Source organism: Amblyraja radiata, chromosome 21 (assembly GCF_010909765.2).
Source record: "Amblyraja radiata isolate CabotCenter1 chromosome 21, sAmbRad1.1.pri, whole genome shotgun sequence".
Lineage (NCBI taxonomy): Eukaryota > Metazoa > Chordata > Chondrichthyes > Rajiformes > Rajidae > Amblyraja > Amblyraja radiata.
In genome coordinates this window covers 4,319,132-4,342,165 of record NC_045976.1, presented here as the reverse complement: position 1 = coordinate 4,342,165, position 23,034 = coordinate 4,319,132, and the positions used below count along the sequence as shown (strand labels likewise).

General features: G+C 41.5%; 1 protein-coding gene across 10 annotated transcripts in view; it reads left to right on the top strand.

Moving 5' to 3' along the window:
- The window catches only part of nr2c1 (nuclear receptor subfamily 2 group C member 1), a 132,596-nt gene that overhangs the window by 20,568 nt on the left and 88,994 nt on the right, over positions 1-23,034 (top strand). The gene's annotated exons all lie outside the window — the stretch shown is intronic.

Sequence of the window (23,034 nt, the reverse complement as noted above, 5' to 3'; positions counted from 1 at the left end):
GTGATGATTCACAAACTGGTACCCAGTCTGCAGTTGTTGATCTCAGTCAAAGAATCGACAGTGATTTGGAGCTTCGCCTCCAAATGTGTGTGTAAATGTGTGTCTATGCACTGCATAGTCGAGGTTGGGTATTATTCTGAACAATTATCCATTTGTTTTACAAAATAAGCCCACTCTAATGAGAAACCTATTGGAAGATGCAGCATTGCAACAATTTTATTTTTGAAGAGCTGCAGGGCAAGGACATAACCTTGTGCAGGAAGGAACTGCAGATGCTGGTTTATTCTGAAGACAGACACTAATTGCTAGAGTAACTTGGCGGGTCAGACAGCATCTCTGGAGAAAAGGAATAGGTGCCGGTTCGGGTCAGAACCCTTCTTCAGGCTGAAGAAGGGTTCCAACCTGAAACATACCTATTCCTTTTCTCCAGAGATGCTGCCTGACCTGCTGAGTTACTGCAGCATTTTGTGTCTATCAAGGATGTAACCTTGTTGACCACCATTGCACATTGATAATTGAATCTGCTGTAGATCTTTGGTTAAGATTATGACACTCAGGCAACCATGAAGCAGATTCAAAATGGAAATGAACTTCTGCAGCAGATAATTTGGGACAAATCCTCCAGTCTCCCCAGAGTTGAGGGAGTTGGGGCTTTTGTGAATCGGCTTTTGTGAATAATGGTTGATGCTGTTTTTGCATTTCTCATGCATGTGTGGACTGTGAAGGACATGCCCATTGTGCTTCTGAATAGATAAAGTTTATATTGTGAATGGGGAGCAGGGTTTCAGTGTCTGGGAGGGATGTGTGGGTTGAAGAAGACCCCAACAATGAATTTTCCTGTGGCAGTTTGAAGCAAAGATACTATAGCTCCGCTCTAGTATCTTTGGTTTGAACGGAAACCTTTCTATTAACAAAATTGGATTTGTATCCAGTCTTGAAGATGGTCCTGGCCACATCTTGCCTGAGTTCCCTGCCTGTTCTTCCCTTGCTGACAAGGAAGATAAAACTGTGAACATCAGTAAGGATATTATCTGTTCTGGAAATCTTGTTTCTCAGTTGGCATATGGATTTTTTTGATTTCTGGGCTTACAGGGGTGGCAGCAAGGTTTGGCAGGATAGCTTACATTGGAAGTGAGTGGAAGGCCTTCACATTAGGGACAAAGTCAGAATTAAGTTGTGTAGGAAGGAACTGCAGATGCTGGTTTAGTTGTTCCGGTGAGTGCTAATTGCCTCAGTCCAAGACAATTTCACCTCCCATTCTGTGCTCCATGAGGTGGGGCTTTGGGTATTTGGGTCGTAGATGGTTTTGACAGTGCTGAGAGTTTGCTTCAGTCATGATTGTATTATTGGAGATCGAGGCCCTCATGCATTCTATCCATTGAATATATTTTCAGTACATTATGGGTTGTCTGTTGGCCCTCCAACCTCAGTGGTGTCTGTTAAACATTGAAGCAAAGAGGAGCAATTGATTCAAAGACACTAATCGCATGGTTAATTCCTGGATCTCCACGTCGTTCTCATGAACTCCTACATATTTTCTGGTGCTGAGGCAAGTATCATCTTCACAAGGTCTAATTATGGGTTTCAGAACAATGGAGAAACTATAAGCACCATGGCCCCTGTTGGGTGTGGGTGATCAGATTGTTTGCAAGAGGCTGGGTGAAATGAGCTATCCCTGTGAGGCCCTAAAGACCTTCAAAATTGATTTTCTTGGAGCTGATTTTCTGATGCAGTTGTTTTTGGACGAGGCTCATGGAGGAAACAGAGCACTTCAATAATGGTCAGTCCAGCAATCATCAAGATGTGTTGTGGGCTAAGTGATGTGAATGCCTTTGTTATTTGCAGGATGATATAGAGTAACAGGTCATGTGATAGGAGCATCAAGTCGTCTCTGCCATTCAATCATGGCTGATCTATCTCTCTCTCCTAACCGCATTCTCCTGCCTACTCCCCATAACCCCTGACACCCGTACTAATCACGAATGTATCCAGTAATTATTAGTTTATTTATGTAGTAGTTTAGTTTAGAGACACAGCGTGGAAACAGGCCCTTCGGCCCACCGAGTCCATGCCGAGCAACGATCACCCCATACACTAGCACTATCCTACACACTAGGGACATTTTACAATTTTTACCGAAGCCCATTAACCTACAAACCTGTACGTCTTTGGAGTGTGGGAGGAAACCGGAGCACCGGGAGAAAAACCAAGCAGGTCACAGGGAGAACTTACAAACTCCATACAGACAGCACCTGTAGCGAGGATCGAACCTGGGTCTCTGGAACTGAGAGGCAGCACCTTTACCACTGCTCCAACGTGCCGCCCGTACCAACACCTCCTGCACTATCCATCTGCCTCTGTGAATCCTGTATTGGTTTTAGCAGACACCTCAGAGCTTGAATGAAAACAGCAATGCTCAATCGCAAAGGATTGTTTGAGAAGTCTCCTTACTCTAGAACGAACAGTGTATCCAAAATTGAAGGATGGCCTCAAATTTATATCTTTCTTAGGTAAAAATATTCCAGATCTCGAAAGCTCAGCTCACTCCACTTTTCAATAATGCTTCCCTTAGCTCCCCTATGAACTATTTAAGTTGAATTAGCAGATCATATTGCCTCAACTCTGCATAACTCCAACTTGTAACTGAAACAATGGCTGATGTTGAAGCAGTGTCCTACACTCTTGACCCTCCAACTCTGACGCTGCACCTGTCCCAGTGACTTGGTTTCAATACCCTGAACTGTGCTTCATCTGACTACTTTTCTGGAGTACCCTTGTACTGTCATGTCTTCTCTTCTCTTTCCGCTTCAACATTATTTGTCCTTGACCTTAGTTCAGTGATAATGCTCCTGATTTGTATTCTGTTGGTGTATTTCTCCTTTTCATCCAGAGACATTATGAAAATCTTTAATCCTAGACAATTTCACCTCCCATCCAGGGCTTTGGGTATTTGGGTCGTAGATGGCATTGTCAGTGCTGAGAGTTTGTTTCTGTCATGATTATATTATTAGAGATCGAGGACCTCATCTTGAGGATTGAATATCTTTTCGGTATATTATGTGTTGTCTGTTGGTCCTCCAACTTTTCATTTTCGGTACATATGACAATTAAACATTCTTGACGACTTTTGACTCTCGATCTCCCATCCCAAGCTTGTATCTCACCCTTTTCCCCATCCTGCATCCCTATTTTATGTCCTTGTATCAAAAGCACTCTGAGGCATGTTTGTGAAAGAGAAGTTCAATTTATTTGAATGTGTGAATGCTGTCAGTAAATCCCAGCAGGATAATCAACTGAGGCCAGTTAAACTACTTCTGAAAGTAGTCAAACTGATTGATTGATTGATTGAAAGCATGAGTGATGAACCTAGAACAGTGAACAGCAGACGAGATGTATAGCTAGGTTAGATGACATAATCAATTTAAAAGGATTTTTGTCCGAAAATAAGTTTTGAGAGTTTTCGTCAGTGTTAAATGGGAGTGTTAAAACGTGCAAGATAGAGGGAAATAAAGTATTCCAGAAAGTAAAGAATTGCATATCAAAAAATGCGGGCGTAATTCAGCGAGTCAGGCAGCGTCTCTGAAGAAAAGGAATATGTGACTTTTCAGGTCGAAGCGTCACCTATTCCTTTTCTCCAGAGATGCTGTCTGACCCACTGAGTTTCGCCATCATTTTGTGTCTGTGGTGTAAACCAGCATCTGTAGTCCCTTTCTACTGATATTGCATATGAGTTGGAAGACTGGAAACATCACCTATCCATGTTCTCCAGAGATCCTGCCTGACCTGCTGAGTTACTCCAGCATTGGTTTTTTTAACCATATTGCAAAAATTGATCTACTCAGCATTCTTTATCAAAGGTCATAATTTGAAATCAATTCTTTTTCTGGCTGAGTGTAGAGCTGAATAGATGGTGGGCATTTTGTGTAACGTAGCAGAACAAAGCTAATCTGACTGCTACAAGGATAGACAAATTGAACTATTTTTTAAAGTGCTCAGAGCCAAATCCCTTTTAGTGGTCTAATTGAGAGGATGCAACCTAAATTTTTTGTAGGTTTCTCACTTTAGTACTAGATATTTACATTATTTGGATCAATGAATAATCTCGTTGACTGCTTTTACAGCAAATATCAGTGTATTTGTTTTGAAAAGGGAGGAGTCATATTCTGACAGACAATATGAAAACACTTATTATGCATTTGGATTTTTTATTTAAATATGTCAGTGGGTGGTTAATTTGTGGCTTTGTGAATCCTACTGGTGCCAGTGTTAGCATTTCATCTTTTCCCTTTTTTCCCTTCTGAATGTGTACACAGCCCCCTCTCTTCCACCTGTTGGTCATACTGACCCGACATATATAAGAATTACAGAGAATAAGGAAAGATAGGAGACTGATCAGTGGTATGGCTTTGATCATCATATATTAACGGCAAGAAGAGGGAGCTGTTGGAACTACCTCCCCACCTGTCAAGTCCTGTCCGCAAGGCCAATGGTGTTTGCTCCCATCCATAATTGGTGGAGCATACTGCATGTTAGATGCAACTATTGTTCAACACGTTTTCCACGTTTAAATTCACTGCTAATATCCATCAGCAGAGTTAATTTAGTATGGAACTGCTGGAACTATGCATTACAAACATCTTCTGCAGATTATTTACCCATTATTTTGTCTGCAGACTGTGGAACGTCTGCATCAACCACATAAAGGTTTTGTGTCAAAGATTTTCCCAGGCGAAGCATCTGTTTTTTATAGATAACGAGTTGAGGCTTTAATATGCAAATCGTATAAATACCACACATTAATATTTCAGATTTTATTTCCTTGTTTAATATCACTTGTTGGTATACCAGGGCGAAATTGCCTGAAATTTGCTTTGCGAATGATTAGATCCAGGATTTGTCCATCTGTTAAAATAAAATAACCGGCCCATTTAAAGATTAAATTTTCTCAGTAATTGCATTGTTGATATCGGCACATGTAGGACATAGTGACCTTTCAACTGTATCACTCCCAACTAAGTTATGGGTTGGGGAGAAATATCATGTTACAGTATTTCCCTAGTAATGCTCAGCAGAAACAAATATTGTGCGAAACTCTCTTTGTTATGCCTGTCTTGGGCACGCCTGTCTTTCCAATAGTTCTCAACCGGCTACCGTATTTCCTTATATTTCAGCAGTGACTGCACTCTGAGGTAAAGTGTTTTGGAACATCCGGAGCTCATAGAGAATTGTAGAATGATCACAGCACAGAAGGAGAGCCTCTTTGGCACGTCACATCCACACCGGATCCCTTGCACAGTATCAGGGCCTTTCCCCAAAGTCTTGCAAATTCATCTCATTCCCTCACAAATGTTCCCACATCTGCAGGCAGTGTATTCCCCAACTAGAAACATAGAAAATAGGTGCAGGAGGAGGCCATTCAGCCCTTCGAGCCAGCACCGCCATTCATTGTGATCATGGCTGATCGTCCCCTATCAATAACCCATAGAAACATAGAAAATAGGTGCAGGACGAGGATACATACAGCATATAGAAGCTTTTTACTTCTATTGCTCTTAATTATCTCCCCTTTATTTCAAGCTTGAGATCTCCAGTCCTTAACTCCTCTGCCAAAGCGAATAACCTCTCACACGGGTGGTGAGTTTATGGAACGAGCTGCCAGAGGAGGTAGTTGAGGCAAGTACTATCGCAACATTTAAGAAACAGACAGGTACATGGATAGGACAGGTTTAGAGGGATATGGGCCAAATGCAGGCAGGTGGGACCAGTGTATACGGGACATGTTGGCCGGTGTAGGCAAGTTGGGCTGACGGGCCCGTGTCCATGCTGTAACACTCCATGACAATGACTCCACTCAACATAGATTCCTCCTCATTTTATGTGTCCATCAAATGACGCTCGGTCTCCTCTTCTCTAAAGAGAACTGTCTGAGCCCCTCTCGTCTGTTCTTGCAAGTGTTGCTCCTCAGACCAGAAACCATTCTGTCTTTTTTCTCCTCCTTATAATGTAGCAATCAAATTGAATACACCATTGTACAATACAATGCCAGTGGAAACCTGTGCATGGGGATTTAAGGGTTGGGGAAAATTTCTAATTAGATGAGTCAACATTATCAATAGTAATGTCTGTAGGGGATATTGAGGGTAAATAATGGTTAACTAATCCCAAACTGAGTTGGCAGCCTATCTTAACTAGCAATCCTCCGTCGTGAAATGTGATGAACAGCAGGTCCAGTTTATATGAACAGCAATTTGCTGTCCTACAGGTCACAGCAATGCATTGGGCACAATGCAGTGTTGAAACATTTGTAATGCAGAGGATGGTGGTTAATTATTGTATTGGCATATCACGCAATAAGACAGAGAAGTTGCTGTCTATTTAGTGTTTTAGGAGAAGATATTTGACAGTGCAAAATGTGAAAATATTTCATTGGATAGAGAAGTTCTGATCTTTTTAAAAAACACTTTTTTTCCAAGCCATTATTTTAAAAGAACATTATTTTCGCCCTCCCTCCCTCTTGCCCTCCATCCCCCCTCCATCCTTCTATTCCCCCCCTCCCTCCCTCTCGCCCCCCATCCATCCCTCCATCTCGTCCTCTCTCTCTCTCTCTCCCTCCCTCCCTCCCTCTCGCCCTCTCTCCCTCCCTCTCGCCTGCCCTCCTTCCATCTCGTCCGCCCTCCCTCCCTCTCGCCCCCCCTTCTTGCCCTCCCTCTCTGGAGCACTTGGGCTGTGGTTACATGGGTACCATTAATTTTGCCAAAGGAATGTCTGAGTCCAGTCCGATGAATGATATTTTCCTAATGAAAGTAGCTGACCTGCAGAAGACCTTTTAGAGATGGGATTCCAGTGAAAGAAAAATCCACCTGGCTGCATAAATACCAATATTTCAATGAAGAATTTCAATATACATGGGAGTGAATTTGTGAGTGCCTGCAAACCTGTATTTCCTGTTTTTTCATGCATGATTTATGAATGAAGATTTTTAAAAAGCTGACTGTCAGAATGTATGAATCAGAAAAGGATTAATAAAGATGTGGTTTTGAGGATAAATTTTGTTTTCCATATACAGCGCCCTCCATAATGTTTGGGACAAAGATTTATTTATTTGCCTCTGAACTCCACAATTTCAGATTTGTTTTGTTTTTTTATATTTTATTTTATTAGAAGTAAGTACAGTCATATGGCACCAAAGTGCCTAATATATATTTTCATAATACATTTTATGTACAACTTCTTTTTTTTTTTTTTGTTACATTGAAAAAAGATTAGAATAAGAAAAAGAAGTTAGATAGTAAAGGATAGAAAGATGTGAAATATATAGTGTGTGAAAAAAGAAAACGAGTAAATGAAGAAAGTTGAGAGAGAAAATAGAGAAAAGAAAATAAAATAAAAAAGAAAAGGAGATCATTATTTATAATCTTGACCAACCCTCGTCCAGTCCTGAAACAGTTATTTTTTTACAATTGTGTTGCACCATATGATTCCAAAAAAACGACGAATGGAGACCAACTCGTTATGAATTGGTCTGATTTATCCATTAGGAGGAATCGCATTTCCTCAAGATGAGCGGTGTCCAACATACTTGCAATCCACATTTTAAGCATTGGTATTGATGTACCCTTCCAAAATTTAGAATTAATTTTTTTGCTATTATTAAACCATAGTTAAGGAATAGATTTTGAGATGTGTTCAATTTATTCCCATCTTCCATTACGCCAAATATAATCATTTCAGTATTAGGTTCCATTCTTGTCTTGAACAATTTTGTAAATATTTCAAAAATATCATTCCAAAACCTATAAAGTTTTATGCAGGAAACTAAGGAGTGTGTTATAGTTGCCTTTTGGGCTAGACATTTATCACAAGTGGCGGATATATTTGGATAAAATTTGTTCAATCTTGTTTTTGAATAATATAATCTATGTACAATTTAAAATTGAATTAGATTATGTCTTACATTAATTGAACATTTGTGAATATATATCAGGTATTTTTCCCATTTAACCTTCGTAATTTTTATCATTAGTTCCCGTTCCCACTCTTCTCTAAGTACCTCTGTCGATGGTAGGTCTATATTTAAAATACTATTATATAAATATGATATTAATTTTTGTGAGTCAGCTTCAATATTCATTGCTTCTTCCAATAAGTCAGGAGTTACTTTTTGATATCCTTGTATATATTTTTTCACGAAATCGCAAATCTGAAGATATTTAAAATATTGGTTGTTTTTCAATTTAAATTTTAATTGTAGTTGTTGGAATGATAGTAGGTTTCCCATTTCGTACATATCCCCGATCCTTCTAATTCCGAGACTTTCCCATTGGTTATATGTCTTATCAATAAGAGATGGTTTAAATAAAGGGTTATTCGCTATTGGCATTAACAGTGATAGATTTCTTAATTTTAAAGATAATTTTATTTGTTTCCAAATTCTTATTGTACCATATACAATTTCAGATTTGTGATAGAAAAAAATCACACGTGGTTAAAGTGCACATTATCCGATTTTATTAAAGGGTATTTTTATACATTTTGGTTTCACCATGTAGAAATTACAGCTGTGTTTATACATAGTCCGCACCATAATGTTTGGGACACATGGCTTCACAGGTGTTTGTAATTGCTGAGGTGTGTTTAATTGCCTCCTTAATGCAGTTATAAGAGAGGTCTCAGCACCAAATCATTCCTCCAGTCTTCCCATCACATTTGGAAAATTTTATTGCTGTTTATCAACATAAGGACCAAAGTTGTGCCAATGAAAGTCAAAGAAGCCATTATGAGACCGAGAAACAATAATGAAACGGTTAGAGACATCAGCCAAACCTTAGGCGTACCAAAATCAACTGTTTGGAACATCAATAAGAAGATAGATAGCACTGGTGAGCTTACTAATCGCAAACAGATTGGCAGGCCAAGGAAGACATTCACAGCTGATGACAGAAGAATTCTCTCCATAATAAAGAAAAAAACCCAAACACCTGTCCGACAGATCAGAAACACTCTTCAGTAGTCAGATGTGGATTTGTCAATGACCACTGTCCGCAGAAGACTTCATGAACAGAAATACAGAGGCTACATTGCAAAATACAAACCACTGGTTAGCCGCAAAAATAGGATGGCCAGGTTAGTTTGCCAAGAAGTACTTAAAAGAGCAGCCACAGTTCTGGAAAAAGGTCTCATGGACAGATGAGACGAAGATTAACATATCAGAGTGATGGCAAGAGCAAAGTATGGAGGAGAGAAGGAACTCCCCAAGATCCAAAGCATACCACCTCATCTGTGAAATACAGTGGTGAGGGTGTTATGGCCTGGGCATGTAAGGCTGCTGAAGGTACTGGTTCACTTATCTTCATTGATGATAGAACTGCTGTAGCATAATGAATTCTGAAGTGTATAGGCACATCCTATCTGCTCAAGTTCAAACAAATCTCTCAAAACCCATTGGCCGGCGGTTCATTCTACAGCAAGACAATGATCCCAAACATACTGCTAAAGCAAAAAGGAGTTTTTCAAAGCAAAAAAATTGTCTATTTTTGAGTGGCCAAGTCAATCACCCGATCTGAATCCAATTGAGCATGCTTTTTATATGCTGAAGAGAAAACTGAAGGGGACTAGCCCCCAAAGCAAGCATAAGCTAAAGATGGCTGCAATACAGGCCTGGCAGAGCATCACCAGAGAAGACACCCAGCAACTGGTGATGTCCATGAATCGCAGACTTCAAGCAGTCATTGCATGCAAAGGATATGTAGTAAAACACTAAACATGACTACTTTCATTTACATGACATTGCTGTGTCCCAAACATTATGGTGCCCTGAATTTTGGGGGTCTATGTATAAACGCTGCTGTAATTTCTACATGGTGAAACCAAAATGTATAAAAATTGCTTTTATTAAAATCTGACAATGTGCACTTTAACCACATGTGATTTTTTTTTCTATACAAATCTCAAATTGTGGACAAAGGCAAATAATTAAATGATGGGTCTTTGTTCCAAACATTATGGAGGGCACTGTAGATTGCCATAAAAGAGCCAGGCAGAATCCGAAAGTTGGTTTGTGTAGGAAGGAACGGCAGATGCTGGTTATACGTAGAAGATGACACGAAATACTGGAGTAACTCAGCGGGACAGACGGCATATCTGGAAAGAAGGAATGGTTGACTTTTCGGGTCAAGACCCTTCTTCAGACTGTATCTTGGTCTGAAGAAGAGTCTCGACCCAAAATGTCTCCCATTCCTTCTCTCCGGTGATGCTGTCTGTCCCGCTGAGTTACTCCAGGGGGTGGAAGATTGCAACCTTCACGTGGTCCGCCCTGTTTCGACGAAAACAATCAACCTGGCGTGCACAATCAAATAAGATCAAATAGAACGAGTTGTCCTACAACTTTAGGCTGTGCACGCCATACGCAAGAAGAAGAGGTTACTCCAGCATTTGTGCCTAAAACTGCCAAAGAAATAAGTTACAGAAAAAGTATGTGAAAAAGTTTGCAAGGGAGTCAAAATGGACACAAATTGTGCACATCGAGGAAAGAGGAGTGTACAGCCATGAGGATCCTTTAAAAATGGATAGCCGTGATACTTAAAATATTAAAGGCCGACGTGGAATAATTACTGTACATTATTATTTACAGTAAAAGAATGGAATATCATCCCATTCATTCGTATCCATCATTCTACAAGATCATTGCTGATGCTCTACCTCAGTACCACATCCTTCAGTACCTTAGATATCCAGCACTCTCTGTTTTGAATCCAATCGGCCATAAGAACTTCACAGCACTTTGAGAGAAATAATTCTAACTGCCATACACTTTATTTTGTGACCTTGAACCTTAATTCTAGGTTCCTCAGTCGGGGTAAACATCTTTCCCTCATCTACTCTGTAAAGCCCTAAATTAATTTTGTCTGCTTCAATTGTCACTTTTCATGCTGAAGGATTGAGACAAACCTGTCTGATGAATCTTTACTGTACTGCTTCCATAGAAAGTATATGCGAGCCAAATAGGGCGCAGTGTTTGTGCTTTGTTTGCACACAGCGCTAATATAAGCAAGTTATCCTTAATCTTTTATTCAAATCCTCTTTCAGTAAAGGTCCTTGTACCATTTGCCTGCCAAATTGCCTGCTGCATCTCCACGTCAGCTTTCAATAACTTGGCTAAAGGGCATCCAAATCTCTTTGAACATCAAAGTTTTTCAGTCCATTTAAATTTAGCCTGGAGTCCATGGGTTTAATGTCCACAGCAGACATGTGCGTTCTATCCCATGATATTTTTCTGGTGCAGTATTTGAAGTGTGCAGGGTGATTATAAATGCTCCCGGTAGAATGAACCTGCTCAGGTGAAGACAATGCATTGAAAGTGAATTGAAGGATATTTTCTGCTATCCCAGCTTTCATTGTCATGCAAATAATGTGGCTCAAAAGCAGGTAATCTAGTTATTTAAAGTGTCTGAAGAGGGGTCTCGACACGAAACGTCACCCATTCCTTCTCTCCAGAGATGCTGCCTGTCCCGCTGAGTTGCTCCAGCTTTTTGTGTCTATCTTTGGTTTAAACCAGCAGCTGCAGTTCCTACTCACACAATCTAGTTATTTATCTCTTCATTCGTGCACTTTTGTGTGCAAACTGACTGCTGGATGACTACAATAAACAGTGCAGTCCAGAAATAATTTGACAGCTAAAGTGGCCCAAGGTCATAAAATGCTGTGTATATGAGTTCTTCGTCTTTGTATTATACAATAAGTTTTCAGCTGATACTGCTTGCTGAATCTATTTTTTGGAGATTTGAAATATCACTTTACTGCCTATTTTAATACTCAGATTAAAAAGTGACTGTTTATATAAAGTGTCAAGCTGAAGAAAGAAGAACAGCAAAAGGTGGATAAGAGAGAATTCTGTGTCGGAAACTAGAATTAGGACTATTTAGTGAGTTTTACTCACTAGTTCTATAGTTGCAGAGTTTCCAGATGAATTTTTTGCTGTCCCATCTCAAACTTGAAAGTAAGTTGCTGCTGTATGAGGTTGGTTACTGTGAAGAATTTGACAAGGCCCTTGAATATAGGCTTTAGTTCTGTCTTGTCAATGCCATTTAAAAATTAGGCTGATGTTGATCCTTTATAGCAAGGGTGTCAGACTACTGGCCCGTGGGCCGATTGCGGCCTGCGAAGGATTCCAATCCGGCCAGCTGGATGATTTTGGGGGGGGGGAGTGTATTCATGACCATTTATTATGTATCTGTACTGCAGCTTCTCTCTCTCCTGCCGCTCTCTCTCCCGCTGCTCTCACTCTGGCCACTCTCTCTGTCTGTGCCACCTGCTCCGCCGGCAGGGGCACTCCCGAACTCCGCTCCGAGATTGGCCTCCGATCCCAGGGGGACGGTTGCCCCGGGCAACAGCCTTCAAAGAGGCAAGATGGCAGCGGGATGCTCCCATCCTCCGCTCTGTGATTGGCCCGCGGTTGCCATGGGGACGGTTGCCTCCCCCCCCCCCCCCGGCAACCACTGTCAAACAGACAAGATGGCGGCGCTGAGCTCCCCTTGGCCTCGGGCTGGCCAATCCAGCCCGTGACCTAAAATGAGTTTGACACCCCTGCTTTGTAGGATATCAACTGACATGTCAAACAAAGAGACTCGCAAACTTAAGTTTGGTGTAACTTTGTCTTTATTAGTAATCAAGTTATTGGGCATGTCAGCAAACAATTATTTCTCAATAACTCTACATTGGATTTACTGCTCTCATTTATTACTTATTGTACTGAATCATGATACTCATTGGCTTGAACTTTAATACTATCCATGTGAGATGAACTGGCCAGGCTCACTCCAGTGGGGGTTGTAATCTTCTCCGAGTTCCGAACTCGGTGGGGGGGGGGGGGGTCTTCCTTCTGCGATGGTGGTTCCCAGGTTGCCACTGCCATCAATATCCTTGATGGTCCCTCGTTAAATGCTGTTCCTTCTGATCTTCCTAAAGGTTTGTTCATGTACCCCTGCCCAGGACCCTCATGATTCTGAGATCATTTGATCAAGGGTCCAATACACAGGGCATATCTGTTCGATCTTTCTCCATTCCATCCATAATTTAGCAGTCTTTGCCTCCATTCAGTTTGAGCAGCCCTTCTTGTTGGGCATTGGTTTAGTTTGCTGTAATACTCTTTCTACCAGACCAGAATATATTTAAAGGTGACTTATGTTTCCAGATTTTCTGTAAATTTGACTTACTTTCCCATGGTGCTCAAGGGTTTAGCTATATGCTATAATGTCTACAGCATGCTTTTAAAAATAATTTTTTGGTGATAAGATTCCTTTGTGCAACACTCCAGTCAGATGACACTTTGTTACTAATTCTGGTTACCCCAAGATACCAAAGTGGAAATTACTACGTCTATATTTGTTAAAAGCTCGGTCCCTTGTTCTCCAGTGTTTCTGCCTTTGTCCCAGTTGTGTGAAGTGACAAAACACAAGCATAAAGTTTTGCCCTCACAGCTAAATCATGGTGGTGCAAAGGTCGCAGCGCAGAGACCCGGGATCAATCCTGACTACGGATACTTGTTTGTACGGAGTTTGTACGTTTCCCCCTAAATTTGCATGGGTTTTCGCTGAGTTCTTCAGTTTCCTCCCTCACTCCAAAGACGTACAGGTTTGTAGGTTAATTGGCTTGGTATAAATGTAACATTGTCCCTAGTGTTCATATGATAGTGCTAATGTGCAGGGATGGCTGGTCGGTGCGGACTCGGTGGGCCAAGGGGCCTGTTTCTGCACAGTATCTGTAGAACTAAAAAAATCATGGTCTCTTCCCAAGTTCATCGGGAACTTTGTTTGTATTGCTACGATGTGCTGCCATTTATTTTTAGAAACCAAGAAAAGTATGCTCATGCTTGGCCTGGAAGTTTGCTTATTGCTGTAGAATTTGATGCAACATATTAAAGGCAGCAATCTTCTGATTAGGATCCAGATAAAATCCAGGGACTAATTCTAAAATAGTTCCCCATTTTATTACAGTACAGATTATAAAAATCACGAGATAGACGAGGTCATATAATACCTTCAAGGTCAATTGGGCTATATGCTGTATTTTTGCTTCATATTGTATTGAGGCTAGGTTGGTGCCTGTATTTGAGAAATACAAGTATAAAGAAATATCTTGGGACAGATGATAGTCATGATCTCCAAGAAGAGTTGAACAGCTTTGGGATACACTTCAGAATTTAGTGGTCAAGGCAGAAGCTATCTATTTTCTAGATTAGATTGGTGGATAATGTGGGAATTGGTGGGTTAATGTTAGTATTTGCTAATGTTGATAATGCTTTATTTAATCAGAAAGGCTTGGTTCCATCTGCTGAGTCTTCCTTGCTAGGACACTCGCTTCCATTAAATTAAACTCACCACTACTGACTTTATAACACTTCTCCACCCATCATTATTAACTAGTTAAGTCAAATCTTTGGCATTTTGTTCAACTACGAGCTGACCTTTTTAGCCGATATGTGGGTATGGCTAAACTGCCAGAGACCCAGGTTTGATCCTGACTGCGGGTGCTTGTCTGTACCGAGTTAGTACATTCTCCACGTGACCTGTGTGGGTTTTCTCCCTGTGCTCCAGTTCCTTTCTACACTTCAAAAACATACAGGTTTGTAGGTTAATTGACTTTGTATAATTGTAAATTGGCCCTAGTGTGTGCAGGATAGTGTTAGTGTGCGGGGATCGCTAGTCGAGGGGCCTGTTTCTGCGCTGTATCTCCAAACTAAACTAAACCCTCCAGGATAGAAAATTCCAGAAATTCACCACCCTCTGCAAGGTCCACAAATAATCTAGACAATTTGAATTCCAATCACACCAAGAGAGATTGATGGGTCGACCCTGTTCTAACGAAATCTAGGAATAAATTGGTGTCTGCAAATAAAACTATGCAGTTGTCAGATTGTCCCAGAAATTGGGTTATACCATTGTTCTTTTGGAAAGGAAACTATGCATCTTTACTTATCTGGCATATAAACAACAATCCCTCACGAACATAGCCGAACCTTTACTGTTCCTGAACTGGTCAAACAAGCCTCTTTAGTTATGTGAAGCTATGAACAGAATAATGGGAATACAATTGGTTACTACCTGAACATGAAGTATATCTTGCATTTCCTTCTTTTCTAATATCTGGGAGTTGCCATATATAGGGGAATTATCCCACAGACGAATTGAGGAACATTACACTCTTAAACCAATTTTGGATTCCTCCCAAACTATCCATGAATGTGTTCCATTCCACAGAAAGGCACCCCACTAAAGTTTGGAGAACATTGGGGGGGGGGGGTAGTAGGGGATGGTGGAAATTGCGAGTCCATTAACATGGTTAACATAGGACTACCGTTCCAGTAAGTTAGCTTTACATCGGTAGTGGGGAAGATGCTTGAGTTGATTATTAGAGATGTAATAGCAGCGCATTTGGAAAGCAGTGACAGGATCGGTGAAAGTCAGCATGGATTTATGATGGGGAAATCATGTTTGACTAATCTTCTGGAATTTTTTGAGGATGTAACAAGTAGAATTGAGCCAATGTAGGTGGTGCATCTGGACTTACAAAAAGCCTTTGACAAGGTCCCACACAAGAGATTAGTGTGCAAAATTAGAGCACATGTTATTGGGGTAGTGTTTGACATGGATAGAGAACTGGTTGGCAGACATGAAGCAAAGAGTAGGAATAAACGGGTCCTTTTCAGAATGGTAAGCTGTGACTAGTGGGGTGCCGCAAGGCTCAGTGCTGGGACCCCAGTTATTTACAATATATATTAACGATTTAGATGAGGGAATTAAATGTAACATCTCCAAGTTTGCGGATGGCACAGCTGGGTGGCAGTGTGAGCTGTGATGAGGATGCTATGAGGCTGCAGGGTGACTTGGATAGGTTGGTTGAGTGGGCAGATGCAGTAAAATGTGGATAAATGGGAGGTTATCCACTTTGGTGGCAAGAACAGGAAGGCAGATTATTATCTGAATGGTGTCAGATTAGGAAAAGGGGAGGTGCAACGAGACCTGGGTGTCCTTGTACATCAGTCACTGAAAGTAAGCATGCAGGTACAGCTGGCAGTGAAGCAAGCTAACGGCATGTTGGTCTTCATTGCGAGAGGATTTGAGTTTAGCAGCAAGGAGGCCTTACTGCAGTTGTACAGGGCCCTGGTGGGACTGCGCATGGAGTATTGTGAGCAGTTTTGGTATCCTAATTTGAGGAAGGCCATTCTTGCTATTGAGGGAGTGCAGCGTGGGTTCACCAGGTTAATTCCCGGGATGGTGGGACTGACATATGATGAAGGAATGGGTCGACTGGGCTTGTATTCACTGGAATTTAGAAGGATGAGAGGGGATCGTATGGAAACATATAAACTTCTTAAAGGATTGGACAGGCTAGATGCAGGAAAAAATGTCCCCATGTTGGGGGAGTCCAGAACCAGGGGTCACTGTTTAAGAATAAGGGGTAGACCATTTAGGACTGAGATGAGAAAAAAACTTTTCACCCAGAGAGTTGTGAATCTGTGGAATTCTCTGCCACATAAGGCAGTGGAGGCCAATTCACTGGATGTTTCCAATAGAGAGTTAGATTTAGATCTTAGGGCTAACAGAATCGAAGGATGTGGGGAAAAAGCAGGAACGGGGTACTGATTTAGGATGATCAACCATGATCATATTGAATGGTGATGCTGGCTCGAAGGGCCAAATGGCCTATTCCTGCACCTGTTTTCTATATTTCTTTTCAATATTGATTTTGGCTTCGGGTCAAAATGGGCAAGGATATTTCCAGTTAGCTGGAATTTTTTACACTCTTTCAATTGATGCACCTCAATGGAGCAATAGCAAGCCTGCAACCTATAATTTGGTTTCAGGATTTTGGTATCTAGCATCTGAAGTGGCTTGGCGATCATGAAGGCCCTAGCTGTCACCCTTGTTACAGGTGGTGAAAGCATCAACAAGAGGATATGAGTTACGTGACTTAATTCTCACGTATTACTAATATTATTAGTACCTGTAGTTATTACTGCTGAGTCATTGAGATGACCTGGCCGCACATCTCCACACTGAACACACTTTCCTTGTGCTGTGTACATTATAAACTTACTAGTGGTATAAATTAAGAGCACATCTGGCCAAATAAAACTGACCACCCATGAGAAGGTGTGGATACAAGGAATTGCAGATGCTGGTGTATATTTAAAAAAAAAAAAAGATTAAGAGTGCTGGAGTAACTCAGCAGGTCCGGCAGCATCTCTGAAAAATATGGATAGGTTCATCACCAATGTCTTTGACAAAGTAAGGATGAGGAATATGATTAGGAATAAATGAAAAGTAGGTAACAATGGTAAGGGATATTTAATTAGTGGTATCAGAGAGCTGGTTTTTAAAGTTGTAGAAACTTGCGTTTTTGGGCTGTTATAGATCATGCGGCATTATGTGCACAATGAAGAGAAGATGGGCCCCGACATGGCATGTCCCCAACAACCCTCACCAACTTCAACAGAAGCGCCGTGACAAACATTTTATCGGGATGCATCACACTCTGGTTTGGAAACCGATCCATCTAAGACCGTAAGAAATTGCAGAGAGTTGCCAACGTAGCCCAGACCATCACTTAAACCAACTTCCCTTCTATTGACTCCATCTACACTTCATGTTGCTTCGACAAGGCCACCAGCATAATCAGGGACCAGTCTCGCCCTAATCCCTTTTCCCCCCCTCTCATCATCAAGCAAGAGATACAGAAGTGTGAAAATGCACGCCACCAGATTCAGGGATAGCTTCTCAGCTGTAGTCATGGAGTGATACAGTGTGGAAACAGGCCCTTTGGCCCAACTGGATCAATGTCCCAGCTACACTAGTCCCATTTGCCTGCGCTTGGTCCATATCCCTCCAAACCTATCCTAACCATGTGTCTGTCTAACTGTTAAACAATGGTATAGTCCCAGCCTCAACTACCTCCTCTGACAGCTTGTTCCATACACCCACCACCCTTTGTGTGAAAAAGTTACCCCTCGGAATCCTTATTAAATCTTTTCCCCTTCACCTATGTCCTCTGGTCCTCGATTACTCTGTGCATCTAACCGATCTATTCCTCTCATGATTTTGTACACCTCTATACGATATCCCTTCATCCTCCTGCGCTCCATGGAATAGAGACCCAGCCTACTCAACCTCTTCCTATTGCTCACACCCTCTAGTCCTGGCAACATCCTCATAAATCTTTTCTGAACCCTTTCAAACTTGACAATATATTTCCTATAACATGGTGCCCAGAACTGAACACAATATTCTAAATGTGGTCTCACCAACGTCTTGTACAACTGCAGTATGACCTCCCAACTTCTATACTCAATACTTGACTGATGAAGGCCAAAGTGCTAAAAGCCTTTTTGACCACCTTATCTACCTGCGACTCGGCCTTCAAGGAACCATGCACCTGTACTCCTACAACACTACCCAGAGGCCTACCATTTACTGTGTAGGTCCTGCCCTTGTTCGATGTCCCAAAATGCAACACCTCACACTTCTCAGTATTAAATTCCATCAACCATTCCTCTGCCCACCTGGCCAATTGATCAAGATCCTGCTGCAATCTTTTACAACCATCTTCACTAACTGCAAAACCACTAACTTTTGTATCATCAACAAACTTGCTAATCTTGCTCTGTATGTTCTCATCCAAATCATTGATGTGGATGACAAACAATAAAGGGCCCAGCACCGAACCCAGAGGCACACCACTAGTCACAGGCCTCCAGTCTGAGAAGCAACCTTCCACCATCACCCTCTGCTTCCTCCCTTGGAGCCAATTTGCTATCCATTCAGCTATCTCCTTGCCCGTCCAAATGCCTGTATAACCTACAGTATCCCTCAGAATACTCTAGTAACTTTTAAACTACAGAGGTTAAGCTCACCGGCCTATAGTTCCCAGCATTTTCCCTGCACCCCTTCTTGAAAAGAGGAACAACATTTGCCACCCTCCAGTCTTCAGGCACCTCTCCTGTATTTAAGGACGAATCGTAAATATCAACGAGGTCGCAATTTCCTCTCTAGTTTCCCGCAATGTCCTCGGATGTATCTGATCAGGCCCTGGAGATTTGTCTACCTTCAAACACGACCGTACCTTCAGTACTTCTTCGATGGTAACACTGACTACTCTCAAGTCACTTCTATTGACTGCCCCAAGTTGCTCTGTCCTATTGTCTTTCTCCTCGGTAAATGCAGAGGAGAAATACTCATTGAGGACTTTGCCCATCTCCTGTGGCTCCACACAGAGGTGACCGCTTTGATTCCAGAGACGTCCCACTCTCTCTCTAGTTACCCTTTTCCCCTTTATATATTTATAAAATATTTTGGGATTGTCCTAATGCTACCCATCAGAGCTATCTCATGGCCCCTTTTTGCCCTTCTGATCTACTTTTTCAGTTTACTCCTTAGTTCCCAAAACTCCTCCAGGGATGCACTTGATCCCAGCTGCCTGTACCTGTCCCATGCATCCTCCTTGTTTTTGACCAATGCCGCAGTTTCCCCTCGTCAGCCAAGCTTCCTTACGTTTGCCTGCTTTGCCCTTCACACTGTTAGGGACGTACATATCCTGAGCTTTCGTCAGCACACTTTTAAAAACTTCCCACTTGGCCGATGTTCCTTTCCCCTCCAATAACCTGCTCCAGTCAACTTGAGCAAGACCTTCCCTCATGCCCTCAAAGTTGGTCTCACCCCAGTTGAGCATTTTAACACATGGACCCTCTCCGTCCCGATCCATAACTATCTGAAACCTAATCGAACTGTGGTCACTGGTCCCAAAAGGCTCCTCCACAAACGCTTCATTAACTTGCCCTTCCTAATTTCCCAATACTAGATCCAGCGTCGCCCTCTCACATGTGGGGGGCCTCTACATACTGCTTAAGAAAACTCTCCTGAACACTTTTGAGGAATTACACCCCATTTAAACCTTTCACACTATGATTTCCCCAGTATATATTGGGAAAGTTAAAATCCCCTACTACCACAATCTTATTTGACCTGCAATCTCATGGCATATTTGTTTGTCTAATTCCCGTTGACTATTCGGGGGTCTGTAGTACACCCCCAACCAGGTGATCATCCCTTTCTTGTTTCTCAGCTCCACCTATATAGCCTAACTAGACAAACCGTCCGTAATGTCACCTCCGATCACTGCCGTGACATCCTCCTTAACCAACAATGCAAATCTTTTTCCCTCACCCCTGCCTCTCCTGAAACTCCTGTACCCCGGAACATTGGACCTTAACCGGGTCACAGTCATGGCTACAACGCCCCAGTCACTCGTACCTATCCGTGCCCTAAGCTCATCTGCCTTCCCCATCAGGCCCCTTGCATTAAAATACGTGCAGTTTAAACCAACCCTCCTTCCTCGCTCTCTGCCTTTCACCTGCCTATTCTGTCCCCTAAACCTTTCCCACATCAGCCTCCATACCAACTTTATCCTTTCGCGTGCCTTTGTCCTGTACGAGATCCCACCTCCCTGCCAATCTAGTTTAAACCTCCCGTATAGCATTAGCAAACCTGCCCGCTAGGATGTTGGTCCACCTCCAGTTAAGGTGCGACCCGTCCCTTTTGTACAGGTCACCCCTGCCCCAGAAGAGATCCCAATGATCCAGAAATTTAAATCCCTGTCCCCTGCACCAACCCCTCAGCAACACATTAATTTCCCATATCTTCCTGTTCTTACCTTCAGTAGCAGAGGCACCAGAAGCGATCCTGAGATCACCACCCTGGATGTCTTGATTTCCAGTCTTTTACCCAATTCTGTAAACTCGGACAACAACGTAAACACCGTCAAACTACAAAACAGTCCTCTCATCAGCTAGAGTGTAGACCTCCCATCTAACTCATTGAAGACTGAACTATCTTTAATATGATTTTATTGGACTTTATTCATCACTAAGTGTTGCACCTTTATTTGTACATCTGGTGGCGGCTTAGTTGTATTCACATATAGTCTTTTGATTGGTTAATACGCAAACAAAAGCTTTTCACTCTACCTCAGTACACGTGACAATAGTAAACAAAACTAAAGTACTCCAAGATTCTGTGTCTATCCATGAGATCCTCTCTGCTGTCAACAGCATAAAACAATTTGTCGCTGCTTTGTCACCATAAAACCTGGTAACCATTCCTGGTTCAATGCACTGTAGAAGAGGACGATCATCCCAATTTGAGATGCTAACCTAGTAGAGTTACAACGTGGAACACTGTTCATGTTGTGGAATGAGCAGTCTGCATTCGAACCATTGGATAAGTCAACATTCTTCAGCAGTAGCTTCTAAATGTTTGTCTTTCAGTACATGGAAGAACAGGAATAATTTGTGAATGGCCATAACATTCAAATATTCCCTCCAATTCACACATGGGCACCATTCTTTCCCCCATGGGATCCAAATCCTGGAACCCCATCACCTGGGACTTTAAAGGAGCACTAATGTAACAGGGACTTGAATGCACATCAAAAAACTGTTGGAAATAAAAAATAAAACATCTGGATATATTCAGCTCAAGAAACATCTGTAGAAACCATTAATATTTCAGCTCATAAGCCTTCCAGCAGAACCCTCGTGTCACTATGTTTTACATTTGAAAATATTTTTTGGTCAAATTACTTGTGTGCCATATGGATTCCATTTATGTAAGAAATCCCATCACCAACATCTTTGACAAAATAAGTATAGAGGATGTAAATTAGCAATAAATGAAAAGTAGGAACAGAATGGGATATCGAATTAGAGGCATGAGAGGACTGAATTTTGAGGTTGTAGAGTTTCTGAGCTGTTATAGATTCTAAGGGATAGTGTGCACAATGAAGAGAAAATCGACACATTTGTTTCAAGTAAACATCAAGATTAGGGCGAGTGGCAAAAAAAATCACTAGTGCAATCTGAGTAAAAATATTAACGTGGAAAGAGACCATTTGGAATGGGCATTTGAGTCAGGCAAAGGACTCCAAATAAATGTCATCCAAAGGCCCATGTTAATGTTGGCCCTTTGGATTCATTCATTGAACATAATGTCGATCACTTAATGGCTGCTGTTGAATTAAACTTCATTTTTCATTTATAAATGTTTGTCTGCAAGGATTACAGTTTACCCCATTTATTTGCATGCTTCAATATATACCCAGATTGAGTTAATAAAATGATGTCATGAATAGGCAACCCTGGATGTTATTCAGAATGAATGAAACTATTAACATTTAATTTCATCTTTATAATGTTGTGACTGGGTTTCCATCCTCTGTACTTTTGTGCATTTGGTCAGGATTGTGTTTTTCATTTGAACGTTTCTGCAGCTAAATTACAAAATCTGTGATAAATTATGTAAGCTAACAGAGCTATAGTTCATTTTCTTCCTTCCTGACCCATCTGGATAAAAGTTTAAAATGATTTTGCTGAAGAGCTAATTTTCATCCTTGGGCCATGTCACTAAAATTAATATTTAGCAGTTATTATCTCATTACCTTCTTGTCCAACTCCATGGACAGTTTTTGGACATTGCACTTCAATGTAGTTTACAGTAACAAATTATCCATGAAGCAAATTAATTCAGGAGGCGTTATGGATTGTTAATACATACTAGCCACTCCAGTAATTCTCATATTTCATGGATTAATATATCGACTGGTTTTTGATTTTCTCAGGTTTTGGATGGTACTTACGAATGCATGTTATAGAGTCATTCTGCGTGGAAGCAACTTGCCCACGCCGACCAACATTAGTCCCATCTGCCTGTGTTTGGCCCATATCCCTCTAAACCTGTCCTTTCCATGTACCTGTCTAAATATTTCTCAAACGTTACGATAGCACCTGCCTCAACTACCTCCTCTGGCAGCTCGTTCCAAATACCGATCACCCTTTGTGTGGAAAAAGTTATTTCCCCCCCCCCCCCCCAACGTTCCTTTTAAATCTTCCCCCCCCTCTAATGCGATTCTACCTAATAAGAAGATAGACACAAAATGCGGGAGTAACTCAGACAACATCTCTGGATATAAGGAATGGGTGACGTTTCG